The sequence below is a fragment of the Sinocyclocheilus anshuiensis genome, unplaced genomic scaffold, assembly GCF_001515605.1.
Source record: "Sinocyclocheilus anshuiensis isolate Anshui unplaced genomic scaffold, SAMN03320099.WGS_v1.1 scaffold524, whole genome shotgun sequence".
Taxonomy (NCBI): domain Eukaryota; kingdom Metazoa; phylum Chordata; class Actinopteri; order Cypriniformes; family Cyprinidae; genus Sinocyclocheilus; species Sinocyclocheilus anshuiensis.
The window spans coordinates 332,275-346,498 of NW_015555703.1; the positions used below are offsets into that span (position 1 = coordinate 332,275).

The 14,224-nt window shown below is 34.4% G+C and overlaps 1 protein-coding gene across 1 annotated transcript in view; it reads left to right on the top strand.

The window, feature by feature from the left end:
* The window catches only part of LOC107671696 (cAMP-specific 3',5'-cyclic phosphodiesterase 4B-like), a 62,329-nt gene that overhangs the window by 33,764 nt on the left and 14,341 nt on the right, over nt 1–14,224 (top strand). The gene's annotated exons all lie outside the window — the stretch shown is intronic.

Here is a 14,224-nt window from a genome sequence, read left to right on the forward strand (position 1 = left end):
ATATATTATATTATATATAAATTATTATTAAAGTCAGTATTTAGTTAACAAGCTCAGGATTCTTTCCATTGTTAGGGTGGGACATATCAAAGGACCCAATAAATGAATAAATATATACATTTGAACATGGCTGGATTGGGGCCTATCTTCAGCCCAAGACCAGCCGCATTTTTAACTCAACATTTCAACAAGAATATACAAATAAATAACAAATTACATACTGAACTTCTTAAGCAACATTCATCAAACAAATTTAGGTTATAAAAGCATTGTGGGAACAAAATGTTATTTAAAGGTTGCAAAAACGTTTCTTACAACATTCTACTAACTTTATATTCACCCAAAATATAACGTTATTTGAATGTTTATTTTTAATTAACATTCAAAGAACGTTTAAAATTTCCAGTTTTTGGTCGTGATTAGAACGTTACTTAAACGTTACAAAAACGTTTCGTAGATCATTCAGGAACAATTTTTTGATTTACATTATTTTTAAAATCCACATCGTTTTATACATATTTTGGACTATGGGGGGCGCCATTATTTCGATGACGTCAAATGGTTGCACTCAGTGAGCCACTGGCACTACCATTGAATCAGTATTTTATTTTCCGAGCTGTGTTTTCCAAGTTGTGTTTGACGTCATCGAAACAATGGCGCCACCCATAGTCCAAAATATGTACAAAACTATGTGGATTTTTTAAATAATGTAAATTCTACTACATATTTCAGTAAGAGAAATCATTTACATTATATTAAGCCATACAAGTTCCCTATATGAGAACATTCAGAGGATGATGATGATCTCAGAATATTTTAGAATATAACGTTACAGATGACAGTAGTTTTTTTTTTTATTGCAAATATGCACTCTAAAAAATGCTGGGTTAAATAAAACCCAGCGCTGGGTTAAAAAGGGACAAACCCAGCTATTGGGTTGTTTTGACCCAGCGGTTGGGTCAAAACAACCCAATAGCTGGGTTTGTCCCTTTTTAACCCAGCATTTTTTAGAGTGTGTATTGCTAAAAATAGCTTCTTGTCGCAAACACTGCTACTGGACAAATTTATGAGTAGCCCACTGGGAATTTTCCTTGTTCTCCCGAATGCCTACATTTAAATGGCCAATTTATGTCACAGCCTTCATTTGTATAGCGCTTTATACAATACAATACAGCCACAGAGCATGATTTGCAAGCTGTTATTACTAACCAGAAGTAGCTGGTTTTAGGAGTAGGAGCGTTCTGATTCTATTGTACAATTCTACTGGACTTCAAATTTGGTATGCTTGTGACTGCAAAGATGAGTCACTTCCAGTTCAGTTTGTCATCGTGTTTAGCATATAGATGGTAGAGTGTTTTCACTCCTGGCTCATTAGAGCTTTTGTTTCAGAACCTTGTGCATTTCTTGTACATTCATTTTCTTAACAACATGCAGAAAAAAACTGAAAAGGTCATTTTCTGCCAGGACATTTTCAGTTAGGTTTATGCACTCGGATCAATAAGAGGACAGATTTGCTCACATGTGACTTGCATAAACGCATTTTGGTGCACTTTGAAACGTTGCCTTGTAAGAGCAAACTGAATCAAGAAGAAAATGCAACATTGTAACAATGTTACAAAAAGTGCCTATTTTGCAACAAAGCAAATGATATGCAAAAGTAATTCATGGGATGCAAAAAAAAAAAAATGTAAACAATATATTACTGTCATTAATTATATTTTTGTAAGCATAATTTTCATAATGTAAAATATCATTTCTGATTTATCTCCTTTTTAATTTTGGGGTGCAATATGAGCCAGCATGTTCTTGTTCTTTGTGAAACGAAGCAGCATGTGTTGTTGGGCTCTTGTGCGTGTTTTAAAGACTCCTCAGCACTGTTTGTACGATGGCCACTGCAACTCTCTCCATCTGAGCGGCCTGAAAATCCCAGCGTCTCTGAAGAAGAGAAATGAGGGTGTGAGTGTGGGTGGAGGGGGAAGAATGAAAGTTTGAGTAAGATAACATGTTTGTATGCCCTCTTGCACACACACAAACCACAGAGACGCAATGTGCGTAAATGCAGCCCAGCGACGCATATAACAAGCTGTGTTTATTGTGTGTGCGTTTGTGCGGGTGTGAATAGTCATGCTTGCGTAAGCGTGCATACATAAAAAGAGCTGGATTGTGTGCGCCACAGCTCTGTTAATAAAATTCATGAAAGTGTTCAGAGGTTTGTGTGAGAGTTTACAAGTAGGCGAAGCTCGTTAAATCTGTCATGAGTCCAGGTCATATTTCACCCTAAAATCAAAAGAAAAAAATATTAAATTATATATATTAGATATTTTAATATTAGTATAATTTTAATACTAGGTATATTATTTAAAATGTATACATGAATTAGAATAATTCACTTCTTTTAAATAATTTAGATGTTGTTCAAGGGTTAAAGAGGTGTATACTTTTTATTTACAAGAGAGAAAAAAAACATAAATGATCAAACACACACATATACGGTATGGAATTTTAATAAACAATCCCAACATTTTCTACTGCATCACAGCTGATAAAAATATGTTCTGAGAATGTTTTGCTAACATTCCCGTTAAGTTATGAAAACATTATTTCTGAATGTTTTTTAGTGTTTAATACAAGGTTACTTTTTGGTTATGTGAGGGTTAAAGGGATATTTTATTCTATCATTTGAAAACGTTGTGAAAACAATACATTGAAATGTCCTCTCGACAGTTAAAACACCTGTTTTTTATTTTTCAAGATTTATTTATTTATTTATTTAAATTGTTAGGAAAACGCTATATCTCATTTTTAGATGTTAGAATGTTTTTTAAACATTCAAAACATCCCGTTTTTTTAAATGTAATATGAACGTTACTACTAGGTTAGAGGAACATTCCATAATATCATTTTGAAATCATTCTGAGAACAATAAAGCAGCATTACATTCCCTGTTAGTTGATACTTCTAATGATTAAATTATTTTCTGAGAATAATGTCATCAAATTTGATGCCATTTTATTTTGTCATTTCACTGGAATTGAAAAAAGGAACAGATTGATTCCGTTCCAGCTGTTCATCATGATAGTGTATTTATACATAATGGTAGTATTTGTACATGTAAACTTATAATAAAAAAAAATTAACCTGAATCAAATGAGAATTTAATCAAATTGAGAATAATGGAAATTACTGTAACAACTCAAAAGAAAGGAAAAAAACATTCTCATATAGCGAGTAGAAATTGGAGCAAAATGTGTTTAATTGTCATGAAAATAATGTCAAAATTCAAAAAAATTTCTTCTTTCTTTTAATATTTGGGGTAAAATGTGGCCTAGACATGTTTTCGTGAGTGTTTTTTTTTTTAGTTTATGTTGAGAGTGTAGTAAATGTGCCTGGGTCAAAGACGAGACTTGTTTAGACAAACAATTTTACAAAAGTGATTTTATATAAATAAAGCAAATGAAATGCAATTTAACTGTGTACTTTTACTTTAATTACTTCTGTGAAAATAAAATGTTAAAATATGGGTTAAATAATGCTCCAGTGTCACAGATATATTTATGTAAAAATGAAACAACATATTTATTCTGACCTGTACTTATTATATATAAGAGAAAAAAATGATCATGCTAAATTTTATTATATTTTACATGATTAAAAAACTTATTGCTGACAACTGGGTAAAACTGTTTTTGAAGGGTAGTGGCAGAGATTGGTAAAGATTTACAATTAAATGGGATACATTCTGTACACAGGGGGAAAAAATTAAATCTTTATGAAACTCTTGTTTTTTTTGTTTTGATGCTTGAAAACCCCTCTTTGTCTTTGACCCGCCTGCAGGTGTTTGCTTGTGAGCTGTGTGTGTGTGTGTGTGTGTGTGTGTGTGTGCGCGCGCTCCAGGTGTAAATAGCCACTGATCTACTGAGCTGAGAGTTGCGAGGAGGGGGGCAAAGGATTGTGGGATGTTTTGGTTCCTGTTTCAGAGGCCTCTTAGCCTCATTGACGTCAGTCACCACCCACCTACTAGTACCTTCACTTCCTGTGTGTTTGAAAGTGCAGACGCCTCATGGTCCTGGCAGGAAGAAGCACACGCTCACATGCTGAAAATGGTGGAAAACTGTGCTCACTTACGTTGCACAAGCATATCAAGAACGCCAGAGGAAATCAGAGTGTGTGTGATGTTGCACAGTCCTCACGCACGCCGCTGTCGTTGCTGGCTGGTTCTGTGTGTAATAACACAGCATCAGGATGTGGCTGCTGTTTGATTAGAGGAGCTTCATTGCTCAGTACTTTAACTGAAATGTTACTTTCACCTTTACTCCATTCATTCTCACAACAGGTTAACTTATTCATTACTTAATACATACACATACATTAATAAATTAAGAGCCATTAAATAAATAAGTAAATTAAAGGGATAGTTCACCCAGAAATCAAAATTCTGTCACCATCATTCCACACCTGTATGAGTTTCTTTCTCCTGCTTATTCTAAAAGAAGATATTCTGAAGAATGCTGATAACCAAAACAGTTGTATATATATATTTCAGTATATTTCAGTATATATTATCTAAAGGTAAAAAAATTAAATACCTTATTTTAGTATATATTTACTATTTTATACATTTCATTATAATTATTATTATTATTATTATTGGTTTAATTATTATTGTTTTTTTCTGTTATTATTATTTTTATTTTAAAATAACAACAACAATAATTACAGCTGTTGTTATAAAATAATTGCTATTGTTTTAATTAATTAATTAATTAATTTATTTGTTGTGCTGGTTTTAATAATCATCATCATCATAAACAAATTAGCTAAAGATGTCAAAAATGTAAAAAATCAAATACCTTATTTTATTATATATTTATTGTATCTTTTTATATTATTATTGATTTAATTATTATTGTTTTGTTGTTTATTTCAGTAATAATAATAATAATTACAATAATAACAATACTTTGTTGTTGTTGTTATAAAATTGTTATTTTTAATGTTTTAATTGATTGGTTTTTGTTGCTGATTTTAATATTAATCATCATCATCATAAATTTATACAACAAAAACCAGACACACCAAACCAAACATAATGTACTATCAGTATAACCCATATATAGTCCTGATGTTTCTATAAATAAATATCTTACACCATAGTTTTGAGTAAAACTGTGTTTAGTAGACTCTATTGAAAACAAAATTGTGATTACAGCTGTGTGTCTTCAACTGAATCTTAAGTCAAAGTAGCAGAGAGAGAGAGGTTTTTAGGGTCGTTGTGCCGTCATAAGGCTCTGTTGCCAGTGGCCTGGCCCTGAACCGCGGCTTCATAAAACACTTCCAGAGAAATTAGGGAGGAACAGAGAGGCAGAAAAAACACAGAAAATAAAGAGAAGAACTTTCATCAGGAGCCAGGCTCTTCAGGGAGAGAGGTCTCATCCTCCGGCCTTGGTTTATACGTTCTCATGTAAATCTCTCTCTCGCACTGCCAAGGGCCCGTCATGCTGGAGCAGGAAGGCAGTGCAACGGACTGTCAGGATGAATGCTGCTTTAATGACAGGAAGAAAAAAAACACTGCCTGGACTGGAGCAAAATGATCGGCCTCATCAGTTTTACTTGCCACTTAGTAAATAAAACAATAAAAATACATTGCATTGCAATACAATACAATACAATACACGTATATAATACAATACTGTTTAAAATGAAGGCGAATAATATTATGGCACTTTCTGGTTGTCAGATGATAGTGGATCACGTGCATAGTCAATGTACTTCTTTAGACACAAAAGAAGAACTGACTTCATACATCCACTAAATAACACCAGCTAGTTAAAAGTTGCAAAATTGGCTCAAAGAAGCTCCAGAAAAATTCTAGCATCATGTCTTTGCGGATTCCACTATAGTTTGATATTTAGATCTCTTTAAGTGTGACCTAATTATCCAAAATCGACATGAAGCCACTAATTAGTTCAAGTTTGTATGTAAGAGTGGATGTGAATGAGTAAACAGTTTTAGTGGTTACCGTGCTGATGCAACTCAGACATTATTAGCGGTTGTAAACCATATTAGCACGATTGCTGCAGACTTGCTGTTGTTCACATTCTGACGAGATGTTACAGGATGTGTAAACAGTGTGCACACATACACACCATGCGTGCATGCTAGAGAATGTGTGAGTTTACATGATTGTTTTTCATAATAATATTTTCTATTATTATTAATAATTGTATATATTTAATACCAAACTATGCAAATATAACTTCATTAACTATTACTGCTAAGTCCAAATCCATGAGAACTGTTATTAATATATTATATTATATTATATTATATTATATTATATTATATTACATTATATTATATTATTTACTTGCTTACAAAACTTGGCAAATATGCACTTCATCATATATTCAACTGATTTTATTGCTTGGAAATGCATTTTTGTTGTTTCAATTTGAATGTGTTTGCGAGAAAAAAAATCGTTCTCTTCCCCGATCTGTTCTATGCCGCTCTAAACCTCCTAGATGTTTTCTCTCACATTGCAATTCCAGTCCAGATTTTCTGTTCACCCAGGCTGCAGAGCGGCAGTGCAGGTCTGAAAGCATTGCACCCTGGTTAGTATTTGAATTATGCCATTGACGTCAGCAGAGCTGTAAAGCTGACCGCCGTCCCTTCCTTAAAGTAATTTCTGGTCAAGGGCTCTCTATGGTGCATTGTGGAGGCTGTCAAACAGGCACAAGATGAGTTGCAGACGTGAAAGAGAGAGAGCGAGAATGACATAAAGCAAAGGAGAGGGAGTGTGTGGAAAGAACTGTTTGTCGGCGATACAGTAGCAGATGTAGGTTGAGATAAAAAAAACACTGTTGTAGACAGTGAAAGTTAGACCCCCGACTAAGTGTTTCGTAGGAGCAATAAATGTCAAATAACCTACACAAGACCCTCTCAGCCCATAATGCAGATTGTGCGGCAAAACTGTAAAAGGCCCACAGAATCACAAGAAGAATAAATTGCGATCAAGTTGTTTGAACCGAATGTTTCTTTTTTCCTAGTGCCATTATTCTCCTAATAACATTGCAATGCAAAAATGATGATATTTAAGATAACTGATGATTTTTTTTAACTGTCAGCAGGACTCAAGTCTTTTGTCCGCACAACAGACAAGCACGTCCGTCATATTTGGCAACCAGCCTGAATGCAGTTGACCCCAATGACACGTTGATTCATGGAGCCGTTTGGCATTCTAGTCCTCCTGCCCACGTGCGAAGCCCAGACAAACAAAAACAAGAGTGGGACGGTGAGAGCCAATGAGCCGTGCCAGAGAACAAAAATGTGCTGGGCCTCCAGAGCGTGATCCAGACAGCTAAACTTCAGCAATCCATCAGCTCAACCTCCACGCTCCCTTTGTTTGTGTGTGGGTTAGACGTGTGTGAAAGTTTCCCAGACTGCTTTATTATTTTTGGATACGTAATTTGAATCAAAATAACACTGACAAAAACATGATAGCTGTAAAGATCCACAATATGGGTCAATGACGTGACAAATAATGTTTTTTTTCTGTTAATTTACTCAAAACACAAAATGTGATTCAGACTAGTGGTCGATCGATATATCGGCCGATATTTGGAATTTTTTTAATATCGGCATCGGGCCGATAAGTCTTTCCGTGTGGCCGATGCTTTTCAAAACGGATTATGACACCATATTGTGCATTTATGCTTAGGACAAGCCACTCAGATGTGAAGCCAGCACCAAACGTCATTCACTTTCTAACGTGACGTTGTAACGCTACGTTGTGTTAACACTCCGGCGTGCAGCAAAGTCTTATTCAAACGTACCGTGAGACATCAGATCCGCAGCCCAGCGGCAGCTCTGGTTGGAGACACAGATGTGATATGAACGAATTCAAACAAAATTGAAACCGTGTTTACCTCACAAACAATCAAAAATCTCGCGACTGGCTCTTCCTCAGATATGCGCGTTGTTCTCGGCTACTTCTAAACAAGATACTGTTTTCCGGTGGACTCAAAAGCACTCCAGAATGAAAACTGGGTCGACACGAGAACTCTATGTTAAGTAATAATAATACGTTTGAATTCCTTTGTGTTTATTCAGGAATATCCGCTGTATTTGATTGCCCATGATTGCCGTAATATCGCGTGTAGTATACCTTTCCATATGTTCCAGTCTTATTTAATGCTGCTATATACTGATAACCAAGCATGTAATTATATGCCTTCAGGCTTGTATTATTTTACAATGAAACAGAAAAGCAAAAACGAAACAGATCAGAGACATATATCTTTATTATTAACCAACTATCCCATACTATAATTAAAACAACCTGTTGCTTGGTAAACCATGTATTGTACATATTGTACCTTGAATTACACATACTATTTTTGACATTAATTTATGAATATTAATTTGTTCATTAAATATTAATGTTAGAATATTAAATATTAATGTTAGAAAGGCTGTTTACATGTTAATTGTTTAGGTTATATATATATATATTTATTTTTTTTGTAGATGTTTAAGCAAAAGAAAAGGAAAGGCTGCACTAATTATTACCTCAATTGTTTACATTTTTTAAATTTAGGTTTTAATAAATATTTATGCATAATAAATGTTCATTTAGTTTCACCAATTTTCTGCATGTCTCTCATTTACTGTAATTACATGTATTATATCAGCCTCATATCGTCCAATCAGCCAGATTGATTTCTCAATATCGGCATCGGCCCTTAAAAATCCCATATCGGTCAACCACTAATTCAGACATAAAGTACAATGACTTGAAAACATCTCTTCTGTTAAAATAATTTTAGGTAACCAATTCTCACTATTTACTAGTAGCGTATTAGCATGCATATTACTAGCACATTGGCTGTTTATTAGGACTTATAAAGCACATATTAATGCCTTATTCTACATGACCATATTTTAGATCCCTTGAGCCACCCCATACCTAAACTTAACAACTAATTTACTAACTATTAATAAGCATCAGATTAGGAGTTTATTGTGGGAAAACTCTTAGTTAATAGTGAATATGTGTTCCCTAATCTAAAGTGTTACCTTAAAAGAATTTAATTCTTGGGGGAAAAAAGTTAAAAAAAAAACTTGCTTGAAGTGTGCTTCACTGCTTATTAATATTTGAAAAACCTTTGTCCACCAAATCAAAGTAGTGCAGCCAACATTCAGGAAGTTACAGAAAACAAAACTATTAAACTATTAAAAACAGTTTCCATTTAATTAAATAAAACTGAAATAAAATATACATATTAGATGAAAAGCATAAACTTAAAAAACGTGTATTGACAGCTACTGTAAATTAAATAAGTTTAAACTGAAGTACTAAAATTACTAAAACTACAAAATTAAAATATGAAAATAAAATAAGTTTTTAAAAACAAAAACTAATACAAATGACAGAAGTGCATAACAAAATTGCTAAAACTGAAATGCATATTGTATGAAATGTAAATGTATATTTTCACTAAAATGAAAATATAAAAATACAAGACAAGGTTAGTTCAGGCTGTCAATTTAATATTAGTATTTTTCTACTAAATTAAATTTTAAAACTAAATTAAACTAATTGAAATTAGTTTGACGATTTTTTTTTTTTTTTTTTTTTTTTTTACTTATTATGAATGCTCTGTTATTGACCCATATAACAACATTTGAAAAAATATTACTTGTCTTACACATTTAGTATATGCTGTGGGGGTTATGAATGATGTCTCAAATTGTGCAGCTTGTTGAGGAGAGGTGTGCGATTACTCACTTTTTTTGCTTTGATACTGCTATTATATTTTTTGTGCAATTTGCCATTTGTGCATGGAAGATGTTAATATGGATGAAAAATCCCATAGACTTAAACTGAAGGAAGCACCTGTCATAGACTCAGAAAGCAACCACCCAGATCTGCATAGAAACGGCATAGAAACACTCTGGGAATCACCCACAACACCTTGAAATGGTTCAAACACCATTCACATTTTCTTCAGCAATGTTATTCTAATTTGAATTTTCCTTACGAACAGCCCATCATTCACAAAATTATTCAGGAGCCAAACCGAAAAAGCATCAGGCGTCACACAGGACACATGGTCTGCAATCACAGTCTCTCTCATTTCCAATGAATGCTTTGATAAGGCATTTTACGGCATCAGTCTGTCCACTCCATTATGAAGTGACACAGATTGGCCGTGACTATCAAAAGAGTCTAAATCACACAGCTGTCGTGAGTTTGCAGCTTAATGAGTCACATTCAGCAGACCGGTCGAAACGAGAAGCTGTTTGCCTCTTTATCAGGAAAACCTGGCCCATATATCAGCGGTGTGGCCCGGGACACGAGCACACAGAGAGGGGCAGTGTACGCCGGTTGCTGGAACGGCCGTCCACTCTCACAGAGGTGGTTTTGTGGGACAGAGAGGATGCTGGGTAAATTTACACTAAGGTCTTTTGTAAAGAGAGTCATACAGTAGGCCGATCAAACAGAAATTCAGGCGCTCTGTAGACCTTAGCAAGGAAGGTTTGACTTCTTAAAGGTCAACGGTAAAGAGTCTCAACGTTCACTTACTGCTGAGGCACGTCACAGGGTTGGGCGAAAGGGAAATTTTGAAACACCTCGTGACATTTACTTTGAGTCTAATAATCGACTTGTGTAATGGTATCAGATCTGTGTGATGTGCAATGTCAGTGCGTGCGTGTCTAAATCTGGAAAATCAGTGTTCATGTGACATCTTTGATTCACTCAAAGTTTGCTGCTGTCATTGATTATTTTCCTTATTGTAAGAAGGATAATGCAGAGGTTGATTGATATAAATGAACGTTATGCAAATGTTGACTTTGAACATTTTACTTTTTTCTTTGGTAAAGTGTAGGGTGGATGAGTTGTCAGTTCAGGACAGATTGTCATGATGATTTATGTGTGTTGTTAAAGGTGAGATGCATGCTGTTTTGATAGTTTGTCACGATTTTATCTGCTACTGTACTGCTACTTTACCCTGCATCACATGAACAACAGAAAACACACAATCTGCATCAAAAGGAAAAATCTCAATCAGACTGAAAGAAGATTTTAAGTAGTTTTTTTTTTTTTTTTTTTCCAAAACTAGTGTGTTTTAGTGGTTGTTATAGGGCATAACTATACTTTTACTTTGGAAAACCACAGGGAAACTCTCATATTATTAATATTATACTAAATACTATATATCAGTATTATTATTATTAATATTCGGGGTCAGTACGATTTTTGTGTTCACCAAGGCAGCATTTATTTGATCAAAAATACAGTTAAAAACAGTAATAATGTGACAATTAAGCAGATTTTTTCTGTAATAGTGAGTATTCAATGAATTTTTTTTTTTTTTCAAAGATGTCTAAATTACTACTTTCAATCCTCTGATTGTATCAAAATGATCCCTTCCATGATTTTAGGCGTCACTCGTTGACAGTGGCACATGCTTGGTTTCATTTAGGCCCTTGGTGAAAGTTGCCCACTCGTTGTTCTCTCTCAAGCTCTCGTGGTGAGGACATATTAATGCTGTTATTCGTGTGTATCCATGCCAGGCTTCAGATTAAATGGACTCCATATGTGAAACATCTTGAGCGCAGGAGGCTTCTCTCAAATGACCTTATTCTTCAGGAGTAATGCACTGTATATCCCTCACAGACGTCAGCAGGGTTAATACAAACCCTTCGCTCGCTTTTACAGCGCTTACGCACATGGCATCCGGAGCTCATTGTTGGATGTGGTCACTTTATTTGTAGATGCTCACTGGAACTCAGTGATTAACTCATTAATTATACTCTAGGGATCGGATTTATTGAAGCGTTAGCATTCACGCTAATCTATGCATGTGGTATTTCTGCCACATGACCAGTCTTAACCGCAGTAATTAATTGGCTGTCTTAGTCAAACCACACTTGCTGAATGTTTTGTTTCAATCAGGCCTGTTTTCTTGATAAATGTTCAGATTGTTTAGTCAGTTGCTCATCATCTGGTTGTTTTGATGCCTTTAAATGACAATGGTTTGCCTTAAGATATTATTGTGATTTAAAAAGTTGTTGGGGATAATGTGAGGCCAGAACAATACACAAGTTTATGAATAGAGGCACTTCTAGTAATCTCGATTCACATACCACTGCGTTTCTGACTGTCAGAGTGCAGTTCATAATGCAACGCCAGGACATTTTGCATTGTCAGCATTGCCACAGTTTTTTTTACCAGTTAAAAAAAACAACACATTACAAAGGAAGTCCACAGGGCCAAGATGTAAGCATTACATTTCCAGTTTCAAGAGTAGCGACAGGATAAACATCACATTATACATGTTATAATGAGACTAGTGTGATAAATTACACTACCATTCAAAATGTGGTTGTACTTTATGCTCACCAAAGCTGCATTTATTTAATCAAAAATACAGTAAAAACAGTGCTGTTGTGAAATATTATTGCAATTGGAAATAATTGTTTATATTTTAATATATTTTAAAATGTATTTTATTCCTATGATGGCTGAAGCTGAATTTTCAGCATCATTACTCCAGTCTTCAGTGTCACATGATCCTTCAGAAATCATTCTAATAAGCTGATTTGCTGATCATTGGAAAACATGATTTTTTAAAGATTTTTTTATTAATAGAATGTTCAAACGAACAGCATTTATAAGAAGTATTTGTAACATTATAAATGCCTTCACTGTCACTTTAATGCCGCGATTTATTCCTTGCTGAATAAAAGTATTTGATGTAGAATTTACTTTAATTTTCACTAGAAATTGTGAAATTGTTAATTTCACAAATAATTGCAAAGAAACAAGTAACACATTTAAATAAACATTCTATTTTTAAGTAAAAAAGACTGAAATAGTACTTTCTTATAAAATGTATTCCAATAATATTTGCTTTGTTTAACCTCAAAAAATCGTGTATTATTACTTTCTTTAAAAAAAAAAAAAATTCCCCCAAATTTTGGAACGGTACTATTTATTGAGTCTTTCAGCTGCATCACAATAGATAAAACTGGTCAATTTTGAAATGTCAAATAAACTGTGGACCCCATTGACTTTAATTATATGGACAGAAAAACATTCTTCAAAATGATGACAGAAGTTTAATTAATCCTTTAACTATTGAATTCGGAACTTGTTTAAGTTTGTTAAACAAATTCATGCTTGCTATGCATTGATCATGCACAATGCTGGGTAATAACTGATTACATGTAATCTGTATTACGTAATCAGATTCCAAAAATTTAGTAGTTGTATTACGTGATGTTGATAATAAAGAATGGGATACATTTGATTTCTCTTTTATAACAATAATCCCATTCAAATTTATAAACAAGTTACAGATCATAAGTAATCTAAAAGTAATCCAAAAGTAATCAGAATACATTAACTAAAATGAGTAATCTAAATTACATTACTGACTACAATTTTTCCTCATGTAACTTGAGTAACAGACTACAATTTGTGAGTAATCTACCCAGGACTGATAATGCATTTGCATACTTGTATACAGTATGTATCTGAGATTTCTGGTGTTGTGTGGAGTTGTGTAATACAGATCCGTGAGTAGAGTTTGAACTGGAAGCCAGATGAACTTGTCAGTGCAACATTTCCCAAGGTCAATAAATGTTCATTTAGACAACATCTCATTCTTTCTTCATGCAATGTTTTGCCGTCTTTGTGAAATAGCTGAGGCCTGATGGGAGACTCCAGCCTGAGCGTCGCATGGAAATCTGCTCCACGATTTAGCGGTGTCTCAACCTCAGGGGAAGTGGTTTACTTTGCTTGGCTCCTGTTGAGCTTTGACTGGATGCTGGCCAGCAAGGGGGGTAAAGTTTGCCTCTCGGGTTGCCCCTGCAAACACAGCCCTGGCTTTGATTTCATAGCTCCTTCTCGTTAGCCCTATTGGGGATCAAATGGAGGTGGTGGTTGGGGGTCCGTGATTTGTGATCTCTCAATAAATATAAATGCTGATACCACCTTGGAAAAGCCTTGTGTCTACTAAAAGATCAAAGTTAATGCTCACTGTGAGAGTGGTGGAGTCATTCAAACTGATGGATGCATTGCAGACCCTTTCTGCAGGATTTGTAGCAATTTCTCTCAGCATTAGGCCATTTCCATGTTGTCTTGTCAAGTCTTTGTACAGTCTTTATTCTTTATTGTCACTGGTAGGCTATATTTTCAACTTGTTAAATTATACCA